The following is a 12,229-nucleotide window of genomic DNA, read 5'->3' on the forward strand; positions in this document are numbered from 1 at the left end:
AGACCTGCCCCACTTGGACTGGGCGAAGGGGGGCTATGGGTGGTGCAGAAAGCAGGTTGCATGTAGCTTGTTTTCTTTGCATGTTATCCAGGGAGGACCAATGTGGAGAGTGGTGAATTTAAGGTAGTTCTGAGGAGTTAGAGGTTTGCTTAGTTGAAGCTTGTTGCTTCCGCAGGCCTGTGCTCGAGGGATGCACCTGGATACTACTGTACGTTTAAGGTGGTCAACAGTCAAGCAAAGGCAGCCAATAGTTAGGAGCCATTTTACAGTGGCTAATGGCTATGACAAACTGTACCTCCGACTTCCCTTATTCCCTCATGCATCCAAAGTGATGCTTCCAAGAGCATCTTTCCACACCCCTCCCTCTCACTCCCTCCACCGGCTTCCTCTCCTTCTGCATCACAGGCTAGCTCCTTCTCCTTTCCTTCAGCACCCCGCGCAATTTCACCCTGCCTGCATCTCATCCCACTAGTCCCAGCCAAGCCACCCTCTAACCCGTCTCTTTTGTGCCATTCGTTCTCCTCTGAGGCCATTCCTTCACCTTCCTCCACGTGGCCCTCTTCTCTGAGCCCTTCACAATTCACCCAGCAGCTCATTCGCCTCTCCGCACGCAGGGGGCTAGTCCCCCACCTCAAAACCTTCCAAGCGCTGCCAGCAGCCTTGTGTTGGGCCCTATGGCTCCCTGATAGGCCTCCCCTCTGCATTCAGCGCTCAGGCTGTTCACAGCACCTCCCACTGGGCAGGTATTCACCTGGGCAAACAACCCTCTGAGCTCCCTGTGGAAAATGCCTTGTCCTCTAGGTCACCCTCAACCCAGCTGGAGGGGGGAGGAAAACACATTGAAGAAACTTCATGGCTCATTACTACAAACTGGCAGGCAGTGGCTATAACTTATTAGTTCAGAACAGAGTCCTGCACTAAAGCACAAGCCAAAAAAACAAAAAAAAAACAAAAACAAAAACAAAACACTACTGTCATAATAACTGTATCTAGCCCAGCAGTTCCCAGTCACCTCTGGCCAGACTAAGATCTGGGAGGGATCAGTCTATGCCTACTGCCTCCCATTCTCAAGGGATGCCGGCATGCAGAGCAAGCCAGTTTCCCCAGTGGGTCAGGGGATACGCTACCACCTCCACAGTGACTAACACACCAGGAACCTCTAAAGCTATAAGGCTTGAGCTACAAGACCTATGCTGGGAGGCTGTAACACTCACCTCTGTGGGGCGGTTACAGTAGGACACATTGACCAGCGGGGGATACCTCACTGAGTGGGAGATTAGCAAAACCAGCACAGCAGAGGGAAGAGGAAACCCGAGGGCTGTATCAGCATGACATGGGAGCCAGTGATTAGCCAGTGTGTTTCTATCCTCCATGTCACCTTGGCTGGGAACTTCACAGCCTGTGGGCTGCAGGTTAAGAACATAAGAACAGCCACACTGCCAGACCAAGGTCCATCTAGCCCAGTATCCTGTCTACCAACAGTGGCCAGTGCCAGGTGCCACAGAGGGACTGACAGGTAATGATCAAGTGACCTCTTTCCTGCCATCCATCTCCACCCTCTGACAAACAGAAGCTAGGGACACCATTCCTTACCCATCCTGGCTAATAGCCATTAATGGACTTAACCACCATGAATTTATCCAGTTCTCCAATTTATTTAAACCCTGTTATAGTCCTAGCCTTCACAACCGCCTCAGGCAAGGAGTTCCACAAGTTTTAGTAGTTAGCCACTAGGTGACAGCTAGCTTGAGCTTTAGGTCACAATAGGGACTCCCAGGCTGTGACCTGAGCTTTGCCACTGACTCACTATGTGTCCTTGGTCAAGTCACTTAGACCAGTGTATTCAAATGGGTCCACTAACTTCACACGTCAAGCTGGACATGCCTAGGGCTACTGCACCTGCAGCCTCCATTGAAGCCAATGGGAACAACAGCCTCATCTGAACACCAGGCCACAAGGGTCAGACTCTCCAGAGTGCTCCACACTCAAAGCTGACACGTTTCACAGAGATGCATCAATTTCCAAGGGAAGGTTTTAATGCTTCTAGGTCACTTCCCCAGACAGACACCCCAACTGAAAGCCAGACATCTCCAATCCAAAAACCAGCCATTTCGGGCCAGGCCGATTTCTAAAGGTTTTGTCTTCGTATCAGTGTGGAGCAAAGACACATTTTGAAACCTTGAAATTTGCCCCAAGACTGAACTGTCAGCCTCCAGCCAGCTCTTCTCATGGCAACACGTATGGCTGGATGTTCAGAGGCCTCAGCAAGCAACAGGCCGAGCCCTCTGGAAAATCTGGCCGCATATGGTGCCTCGAGAAGGGCAGAAGTCCTTCGAAAGTGCGACCTCTGTTGTGGGTGCTGGGTTCTTAAAACTCTGGTACTGTCCCCCCAAGTCGGGCACTCAGAAGGCAAAGCACCCAAGCTCAGTGAGCACATTTCAGCTATCGGCCTTAGCATGAGCGGGTGGAGCCCCCCTTTGGGGAGGCTAGCCCCCAGCTCTTTCCCTTCCCCATGGCCGGAGCCCCAAGAACCCCCCGCCGGAGAAGCCCTGAGCACCCCCCCCCCCTCCAATGGCCAGACAGGCGTTGTGCCTTCCCTCCTCTCCCCGGACCCAACCCACCCAGGGTAAAGCGTCTATTAGAAGACATTTTTGATATGTCTCATGCAGGTTCCAGGGCAGCTGAGGAGGTGATATATGCCTGAGCCGCCCCGGAACCTTCATAGGGCCTAATAAAGCAAAATCTTTGCTGCCAAACTCTGCAACTGGGGGTCCCGTGGCCACGGCAGAGCCTCCCCTGGCCTATTATACCCACTGCCCATGGGCCTTAGTCTCAGTCTCCATTTGTAAAGGCTGCGTAATTACAGGCTGTTCTAAACCACTGCAACAGCTAAGTGCTGTTACCTCAAATGACTCACTGGGCCTGAACAGTGCGATCGAGAGATGGAAAAATGAGAGACCCGGCACCTTGAATTCCTGCTAAGCCAAGCGGTTCGAAGGAACACTGCAAGGATGAGAAGCATTAAGCAGCAAAACATTTCACTGAGCTCACGAGAGCCCCTTATGCAGGGGCGGCAAGTTGTATGGGCCCATGTAACACCAAAAGACCCTGGGACCTCTGGAGCTCAGTGCATGAGCCTCTACCGCACGAGCAAAAAGCCAACTGGCTGTTAGCGAAGGCTGTGGAGCAGACTCATTTTTTAATCTCTCGCTCTCTCAAGCGGTCTTGGTGCCACTAGATGGGACAGAGCACCACACTCAGGAGGTGTGTGGGCAGAGGTGAAAGTAAGCTGGTGTGGTCCGGTACGGCCTACCGGCAAGAGCCAGTATGCAGGCAGGATTAAACCTGGGGCCTCTAGAGCTTAGCGCAGGGGTCGGCAACCTTTCAGAAGTGGTGTGCTGAGTCTTCATTTATTCACTCTAATTTAAGGTTTCGCGTGCTAGTAATACACGTTAAAATGCCCTCATGCACCACCCCAGCTCCCCCCTTGCCTAGGGTTACCATATTTCAACAATCAAAAGAGGACGGGGCGGGGGGGAGCCCTGCTCCCATCCACTCCCTCCCACTTCCCACCCCCTGACTGCCCCCCTCAGAACACCCAACCCTGCTCCTTGTCCCTTGACTGCTCCCTCCTAGGACCCCTGCCCCTAGCTGCCCCCCAGAACCTCACCCAAGCCTCCCTGTTCCTTGTCCCCTGACTGCCCCTCCTGAGACCCCCCCACCCTAACTGCCCCTCTAGAACCCTACGCCCTACCTGTCCCCTGACTGCCCTGATCCTTATCCCCACCCCCAGACAGACCCCCGGGACCCCCAGAACTCCCAACCCTCCCCCTGCTCCCTGACTGCCCCCGGGACTCCCCTTACCATGCCCATGCCAGTCAGACGCTGGCTCCACGTGGAGGCAAAACACGCTGCTGGGCTGCCGCGGGCACAGCCCCGTCCCCGCAGAGTGCTGAGGCAGCAGGAGGGGGGAGCTCTGGGAGGAGGGGCGGTGGCGGCTCACACTCCCGGGAGCCGCAGAACCCAAGCGCGGTGAGGGGGGAGCTGGGGGATGCGCCTGCCCAGGCTGCGGCCCGGTGCCCCCCAGCGGATTCATGCGGGTGGCGGTCCCTGTGCGCCCCCCGGCTCCTCCCTCGCCGCGCTTGGGCTCTGTGGCTCCCGGGAGTGTGAGACGCAGCTGCCCCTCCTCCTGGAGCAGGCTCAGGGCCCCACGCCCCAGCGGCTCACACTTCCGGGAGCCACAGAACTCGAGTGCAGTGAGGGAGGAGCTGGGGGGCGCACCTGCCGCCGGCCCCACTCAGCCTCCTGCCAGCCTGGGGTTCTGTTCACTCAGCCGGCAGAGGGCTGAGTGGGGCCGGCGGCCGGGACCCTGGCTGGCAGCCGCGTGCCAGGCAAAATCGGCTTGCGTGCCACCTTTGGCATGCGTGCCGTAGGTTGCCAACCCCTGCCTTAGTGCATGAGCCTCTACCGCATGAGCTAAAAGCCAACTGCCTGTTAGTTCCGGCTGTAGAGCAAACTCATTCATCTCTTTTCAGAGTGGTAGCCGTGTTAGTCTGTATCAGCAAAAAGAACGAGGAGTCTTGTGGCACTTTAGAGACTAACAAATGCAGGCATCTGACGAAGTGGGTTTTAACCCAGGAAAGCTTATGCCCAAATAAATGTGTTAGTCTCTAAGGTGCCACAAGTACTCCTCGTTCTTTCTTCATTAATCTCGCTCTTATGTGTCTGGGTGGCACTAGATGGGACAGAACCCCACACCCAGAAGGTGTGTGGGTTACACCAAGGCTCCAGCAAATTCAGGGCCCGAGGGGGGACCCAGCTCACCGAAATTTGAGGCCAGGTCTCTCCCCCAGCCCTGCCCCCATGCGCCTCCCCCGAGCATCCCTGCCTGGCCTGGCCAGCGAGCGGCTGCCCCCTGCAGCTCTGCACTGCACACCCTCACTGGCCGCTGCTGCGGCCGGCTACAAGGGAGCGGTGCAGGGGGCAGGCAAAGGCGGTGGCTACTGCCCCTGCGGAGGGAGGAGGTGCATGGCACACCCCCACACTACCCAGCAGGCGACTCCGAGTCATCTCCTGGGGGCCTTATCCTGGCTGGACCTCCTGAGCAGCAGCCTGGGGATGGGGTGGGTGAGTATCGTGCCAGGGAGGGGGGCCCCCTCTTTGCTGCTGCCAGCAGGGAGAGGGCTGGGAGTCATCCTCCTCTCTTGCCCCAAGCCCCGGGACAGCCTGCCACACCCCACACCCCCTCCTGCACCCCAGCCCTATCCCAGCCCAGAGCCCACACCCAGCACCCAAACTCCCTCCCAGAGCCTGCAGCCCTACCGCCAAACTCTCTCTGAGTCTGCACCCCAAACCTCCTCCTGCACCCCAACCCTCTGCCCCAACCCAGAGCCTGCACCCAGCACCCAAACTCTGTCCCAAAGTCTCGCATCCCTCCGTCTCGCACCCCTCTGGCACACAAACTTCCTCCCAGAGCCTCCACCCCAAGCCCCCTCCCAGAGCCTTAGGTAGGTGTGTGGGGGGGGGGGGGACTTGGACCCATTCTGGGCACCACCAAAAATTATACAAACTTGCCACCTTATGGAAGAGCAGAAGGATGGTCTAGTGGTTAGTGAGCCTTCCTGGGGCTTTGGAGACCTCGGTTCAAGTCCCTACACTTGTTAACTCCCTGTATGCCTTGGGCAAGTCCCTTAGCCGCTCTACTCCACACATGGGGATAATAGCACTGCCCAGCCTCCCAGGGCTGTTGGGAGGATAAATACGTTCACGGTTGTGAATCACTCTGATACTATGACAAGGGGGGGATAGATGGAGACCTCAGCTTGATGGAAAGGCTGTCTTCCAGAACACAAGACAGGGCTCCAGAAATAAAGTCAAGACCTAGGCCTATGTGAACACTGGCAACTGAACGACAAAATTTTTGTCGCTCAGAGCTGCTAATCCCCCCCAAAAGAGAAAAGTCTTGCCACAGCAAGCGTCAGTGCAAACAGCAAGTTGTCAGCAGGAGCGCTCTCCTGTCGACAACATGAACGCCGGTCGTTGGAGGGTGGAAGTATTTTGTCAGCAAAACAGCACTACACTGCCTGACTTTTAGCGACACGGCCATCTCGCTAAAAGCTGTGGGGTGTAGACAAAGCTTAAAGGATTGTCAGGATCATCTAGATACTGTCCTACAGCCAGGAGAGAAGCTAGGATAGCTACAGTGAGTCAGCTTCCATTACACTGCACCCATTTAAAACCGCTTTGTAGCTATGGCCTGTTAGTCTGCATCATTTCTCCATCCCCCTCATCCGCTGGCACAGTCCCAGTGGCGATCAGCTGTGAACTCCAGCGTATGCAACTTACAAGGGGCAGGCTGGTAACAGCCTGCACCATGGTGCTTTGCCTACCAGGCAAGAGAGGCGGAGACCACTGAAGAGACCCCGGGGCAGGGCTAGGCAGGCGTGCCTTACATCACTTCCTAGAACCGCCTCTCAGCCATCAGCAGGAACATCAGTGGAGTCAGGCCACATTTATACCAGGACAGAGTGTCAGCCCCTTTGTGTTTTAGGGCCACCCATGGCTAGGCTATGAAAACAGGATAGCGATTTGTAGGACAGGAGAATCATAAAGCTTTGCTTCAGAAAAGTATAGCGAAGTCTCTGTCCTAGGGGGACCAGCTGTCCCGGTTTTATAGGGACAGCCCCAATATTTGGGGCTTTTTTTTATATATATGGGCGCCTATTACCCCCCACTCCCATCCCAATTTTTCACACTTGCTATCTGGTCACCCTACTGTCCTTACCTGATCCTCTTGCTGCTGCGAACTTAGCCTACTCAAATGCCAAGTGGATCAGTCTGTGTGTCTCCCTGATCACTCCCATATTATCTTGCTGTTGTATCACTGATTTGCACATTCACCTTTTTATTCCTCTCCCAGGACTTTTTCCACCCCCTTATTCTTTTTACCTGGACTTCGTCTTCTGCTAAAACCTTTCCGCCTTGTGCTCTGGGCCTGTGTCCTTACACTTTGAAGGGGCAAAGCAGCCTAGATGAAAACAGGAACTGGCCTGAGAAACAGAGTCCTCAGCTCCCCGCCCTTTCATTGATGCCCCCGCCCCTGCCATTTTAGGGCAGAGTTTGTAGCTATCAAACCAATGGTTGGCTTGAAGAGTTTGAACAGCATGTTTAACTCCACCCTAATTGGGAGAAGCATCCAGAAAGACCTCCTTAAAAAGGCCTGGATTGGGTGGAGGTGTCAGAGGGCTAGAAGGTTCACCAGGTGTTTATCATTCAGTGTCTGGTTTAGTCAGTTCAACCCCTCTTTAAGTGTCAATGTTGTGTTGTTTGAGGAGTGTCCTAGCATTCTTGGTGTGAACTCTTGCAAATTCAAATACACACCCGGAGTTGAATTCTACCCTTTTTACTCTTTATTTTTATTAGGTGTTTAGAGCCAGATCTACAAAGGGATTTAGGCACCTACATCTCAGTTTTAGGCAGCCCTGCAATCCAACCCCCCACCCTGCTTAGCTACCGCCTAATCCTGTAGAAGCTTAAACTCACTGGACACCTGTTTGCTGTAAAAGGTCCCCCACAGTTTACATTTCTGCCTTTGCCCATGCACCCTGCTGCCTGTCTCACCCCTAAACACCAGCACAAACCAGGAAAGATGAACATTCCTCTGCCTGCCTTCCTCAAAGGGGAAGGAGAAGAGATTTGACCAGGGATCCCCTACCTCTCAGTACAGTGCTCTAACCACCGATCTACAGAGTGAGTCTCATGCTGTGTCTGGCCCAATTACTATTTAATTGAAGTGGCCTGGCTTCAACAGGAAAGACTGATAAAGCCCCACCCAAGAATATCCCAAAGTGTTCACTGAAGACATGGGGATTTCCTGTCTCCTCAGCAGGTAGAGGGGAATTGCACTCCTGTAGTCTAACTAGCTATTTTAACCACAAGGCTAATGGTTATACACTAGGGCAAGGGGAGTCAATTATTTTTTGTCAAGGTCCAAATTTCTTGGTCAAGATATAGGCAAGGTGCTGACCCCGGGGGGGGGGGGGGGGGGAAAAACCCCCACTGATAATGAGTAAATAAAAAGTTTTCAGGGTCCATTCAAAAGCGTCTGGTGGTCCAGATTTGGCCCCCAGTCTGCCTAGTGACTACCCCTGAGCTAGGGCCCCCCCTTCTTTCTTTGCCCATCCCCTGCCCCCAGCAGGAGCTTAACTCATTCTCACAAGAAGCAGTTTAGGAGCTTAAGTCACCTGACTCCAGGGGAGGGGTTCCCAGCTATAGATTGCAAGAAGAACAAGGCACCTCGCTGTAGTCTGGGCTTAGGCATCAAACTAGGAGTGCCGGAGCCCTCCCAAAAGTGTGTGTGGGGGGGCCCACACTCTGAGGCCCTGCCCCAGCCAAGCTAAAAGCCCCCCCCTGCCCATGTCTCAGGTCCACCACCCAGGGCAGGTGGAGGGACCCAGACTTCCCACAGCTGCCCACACGGCTCTTCCAGACCCAGTTCTGGCCTCAGAACCGCAGCCCAGGATAGGTGGAGGGTCCGCGACTCCCCAGCTCCTCACAGCTGCCTTACCATGGCCAGGCTGCAGCTCTGAGCCCCCCCCCAGCTGGAGCTGGGTCAGGGAGAGCCGTGCAGGCAGCTGTGGGGACCTGGCATGGAGTCGCGGACCCTCCACCTGCCCTGGGCCAGGTGGGGACACGGACCCGGGGCTGCTCTCAGTCCACACCGCGCTGCGGGCAGGTGGAGGGTCTGCCATGGCTCCCCACAGCAGGGGTCCACCCTGGCCTGGCTGGGGTGTGGGGCCTTGGGGAGAAGAGGAGGGGAAGGGGTCCGCCCTGGGGAAAAGTGGACGGGCTAGTCCACTTTCAAAAAGTGGGTGGGTCCTGCCCCACCCCAATTCTGGCACCAAATACCCAGGAGAGGGGCAGGATTAGAACATACCCCTCTCAGCAGCATCTCCCATTGGCTGGCCTAGACAGCTCCCTACCTAGCATGCTGGTTGTTGGGGATCCCATTGTTAGGTACCTCTCTCTCCCCATTCATCGCCTAGATGCCTAACTCAGGCTTTAGAGATTCCAGTGTTGCTCTAGTGATTTTTCCAGGCTCCTAAAAATTAGGAACGCTCAGGTTTGCAACACCAAGGCCCCTTCTTGTATCCGGGTCTTCCCGTCTGTTGCTCTTTGCGGTTACACTCTGTTTGGACCAGGCATTTGGAGCCGCCCAATGGGCAAAGAAAAGTCTGTACCAAGAAACGATGCCCCAGACTGTGACCCCTCCTTACAACAAATAAACAAGACTCCCCTCCCCTGAAGCCATAAAGTAATAGACTCCTTGAAAGCTGTTGGTGGACCCCTAGGTCATGAACCCAGAAAAGCGTTCTGCTTCTGGCCCACCGGCCTGCAGTGTCATTAATGTGTGAGCAGCCCGGACCTGAGAATGAAGGGAGCCCTCTTGTCTGCCAATTAGAAAAGAAGCACTGTTATCCACTCAGTTTAAGGCACACAGCCTATACCCTACCGAAGGCTCAAGGCGTGGCCTGGTCAATTTAGGTCCCTGCCTTTCCCAGGGGACTCAGGGCTCTATGGGACTGTGGAACCTTTTCCCAGTGAAAGAGCTGTGCACACAGTTACGCAGCTGTGCTCTAAACATCTATTTATTAGTAACACACACACCAAGCAAATCTCTTATCCCCACCACTCCCAAAATACAGACAAAATTCACCCGATGGCCAGTCAGGATCCTCTCGTCTGGGGGTTTCCAGCGATGCCTCTGCACGTCATGGTCATGCAGAGGGGTCAGAGTTCTAGCAGCTTGGTGTAAAATTCCAGTCTGGAGATGGTTCCCAAAGAGCATTGGCTTTTTTTTTTGTTTTGTTACATTATATAGGTAAAACTAGCTACTTCCATTAACTTCACTAAACCTATCCCATTATTCAGGACCCCAAGTAACAAAATTTAACCAATCACACACTGGCACCTATGTTTTCTCCTCCCTGCTCGACCCTTTTTACATTTTATCTTTCATGCCCAAATGGTCACTTATTTATGACCTTTCTTTGTGCAGATGGTCAGCATAAATTCACTGGTCAGAGCTTATCTTATCTATTTTACCAATTCTTGGGGGCTTTCTGTTTCCTCCCTAAACTTCCCAGCGCCTGGGTGTCTCTACTTTACAACCCTTGGTGTTATAACTCCTGTTAGGGGCATTCCTGAGGTGGGGGCACCTTAGCAGCAGTGGAGCATTTTTTCTTAATGTTAGTGGTGAAATCCTTGAGTTTCACCCACGGCTGGTTGAGTGTGGGGTGAGTTAAATCTCAGGCCTACAGCACCGTCCCAGTGACATGAGGCAAACCTGATCAGTCTTTAGAGAAACGGGGCAGAAAGCTGAGGACTCTTTTGAAAGACTTTCCTGGGTGAGATCAGGAGACAGTTTCAGATGTCACTTACTCTTCCAGAATCTTCTTTGTTCGAATCACCATAGCTTGATAGACCTCTGTGATCTCTGCTTGATCTGTACGGGATATGCTTAGCAGGAAGTGTACATTACTCTGGGATGTATGTATTGAGGAGCGTTTGTAACCTTCATGGGCTGCGTGTTCCTGTGGATGTCCATTATATGAAGGCGCAGGAGATCTCTTGACTTTGTAACTTGTAACTTTCATAGATGAAGCCCCTGTGTACTTCAGCAGTATACCATTCTCGGTCTTCTTATGTTAACCATAGTCTAGACTGGAGGTCTGTCATGTAGCAAGCAGCAGCTTGTTATGAACAAAATAACAGTGAGAGTAAGGATCCCTGCACAACACTTCACCCCATGTGCAAAGATTCCCCTTTCAAGGGGACAGGGGAGTCTGTGTTGCAAAATACTGTGATCCATTGAATTTATTATTACAGTCAGTAAACTGAAAAGCCATCTGATTGGCTAGTTAGTCTTGGCTGCCTTACAATAGTCAGGAAGGGTCTTTAATGGGTGCGAGGTCCAATGAGCTAAACTTGACACTCACAGCCTCTGGTCCTGATCCTGCGTGATAGTGAGGCCCTTCAGTTCTCATGAGAGATGCTCCACACCTGGGGCTCTCTTTCAGGTTAACATGGACTGCAGGCTGTATACCCCTGCAAGATCAATCTTAAGGTGGGTGTCTCTCATTAGAGCTCATCTCCAGTAAAACTTGGAAGGTAGAATCATTGGCAAGCTTGGAGAACAGCAGAGAACAGGGAAGAGGTTACTTCTTAACCATGGGAGCTTATCAGGGTAGAGTTTTCCTTTTGATTTTTTTTAATTAGAGATGGGGCCAAGGCCTGACAGTCTGGATTTCAGGTGATTCAAATTATTTGGCTCTGGACTGGGAGGGAGGAAGACTTTGTGATTATAAACACCAGAGGAAGATCTAGGTTCAATCCTAGCACTGCTAAAAACTTCCTGTGTGATCTTGGACAAGTCACGTAATCTCTCAGTGCCTCAGTTTCCTTACTGGCAAACTGGGCATAATACTTCTTTTCTTGCATTCTTTGTTTGCCTTCTCTGTTTAGGTTGTGAGGTCTTTGGGGAAGGGACTGGCTCTCACTATGTGTATGTACAGCACCTATGTGAATGTACAATGGAGCTTTTGGTGCTAGTGTAAGACTCTCACAGTATATTAGCCGGTTATGATGACAGCAAGGGGGAAGCAGCTACATAGAAACAAGGTCATATTTTTAGATGTCGGCTCCAGAGTGGGGTTTGGATGCCAGATGCCCTCCAGTCGCAGACTGTGATCCAATTTGGGAGCGTAGTCTGGACTCAGCCCTGGTTTTAAAATAAACTCGCACTGAGATTTAGTGATGGAACCACTTTGGAGAAATTAGCTCCCCCTGTTCCAAACAACCAATATGCTCACAGTAAGTTTTTGAACAGGCTGGTATGACAGGGCTGCCTGGGATGGGAGGGACTGGACTCAGTGACCCAGGAGGTCTCTTTTAACCATCTTCAAGCCAGTCTGAGCACATTACCAGGGCCCTCCAGCACAGAAAACAGGAGTCTCTACAGCTCGTGCTACAAAGCTGGGTCTGTACCAGCCTCGGGTGCTCCTGTGACACATAACACACAGTGACTAGTTGGTTACACATGCAGAAGGCGGTGGAGAACAATGTAGGGGCTGTGTGTGTGTGTGTGTGTTTAAAGCCCAGTCTCCCAGAACAGCCTGTTACCTATAGAATATAAGGGTTGGAAGGGACCTCAGGAGGTCATCTAGTCCAG

At 53.0% G+C, this 12,229-nt stretch overlaps 1 protein-coding gene across 1 annotated transcript in view; it reads left to right on the forward strand.

Annotated features, from left to right (window-relative positions):
• TMIE (transmembrane inner ear) overlaps positions 1 to 12,229 on the forward strand; it is a 78,586-nt gene that overhangs the window by 257 nt on the left and 66,100 nt on the right. The window lies entirely within an intron of this gene.

Source organism: Malaclemys terrapin, chromosome 2, assembly GCF_027887155.1.
Source record: "Malaclemys terrapin pileata isolate rMalTer1 chromosome 2, rMalTer1.hap1, whole genome shotgun sequence".
Classification (NCBI taxonomy): domain Eukaryota; kingdom Metazoa; phylum Chordata; order Testudines; family Emydidae; genus Malaclemys; species Malaclemys terrapin.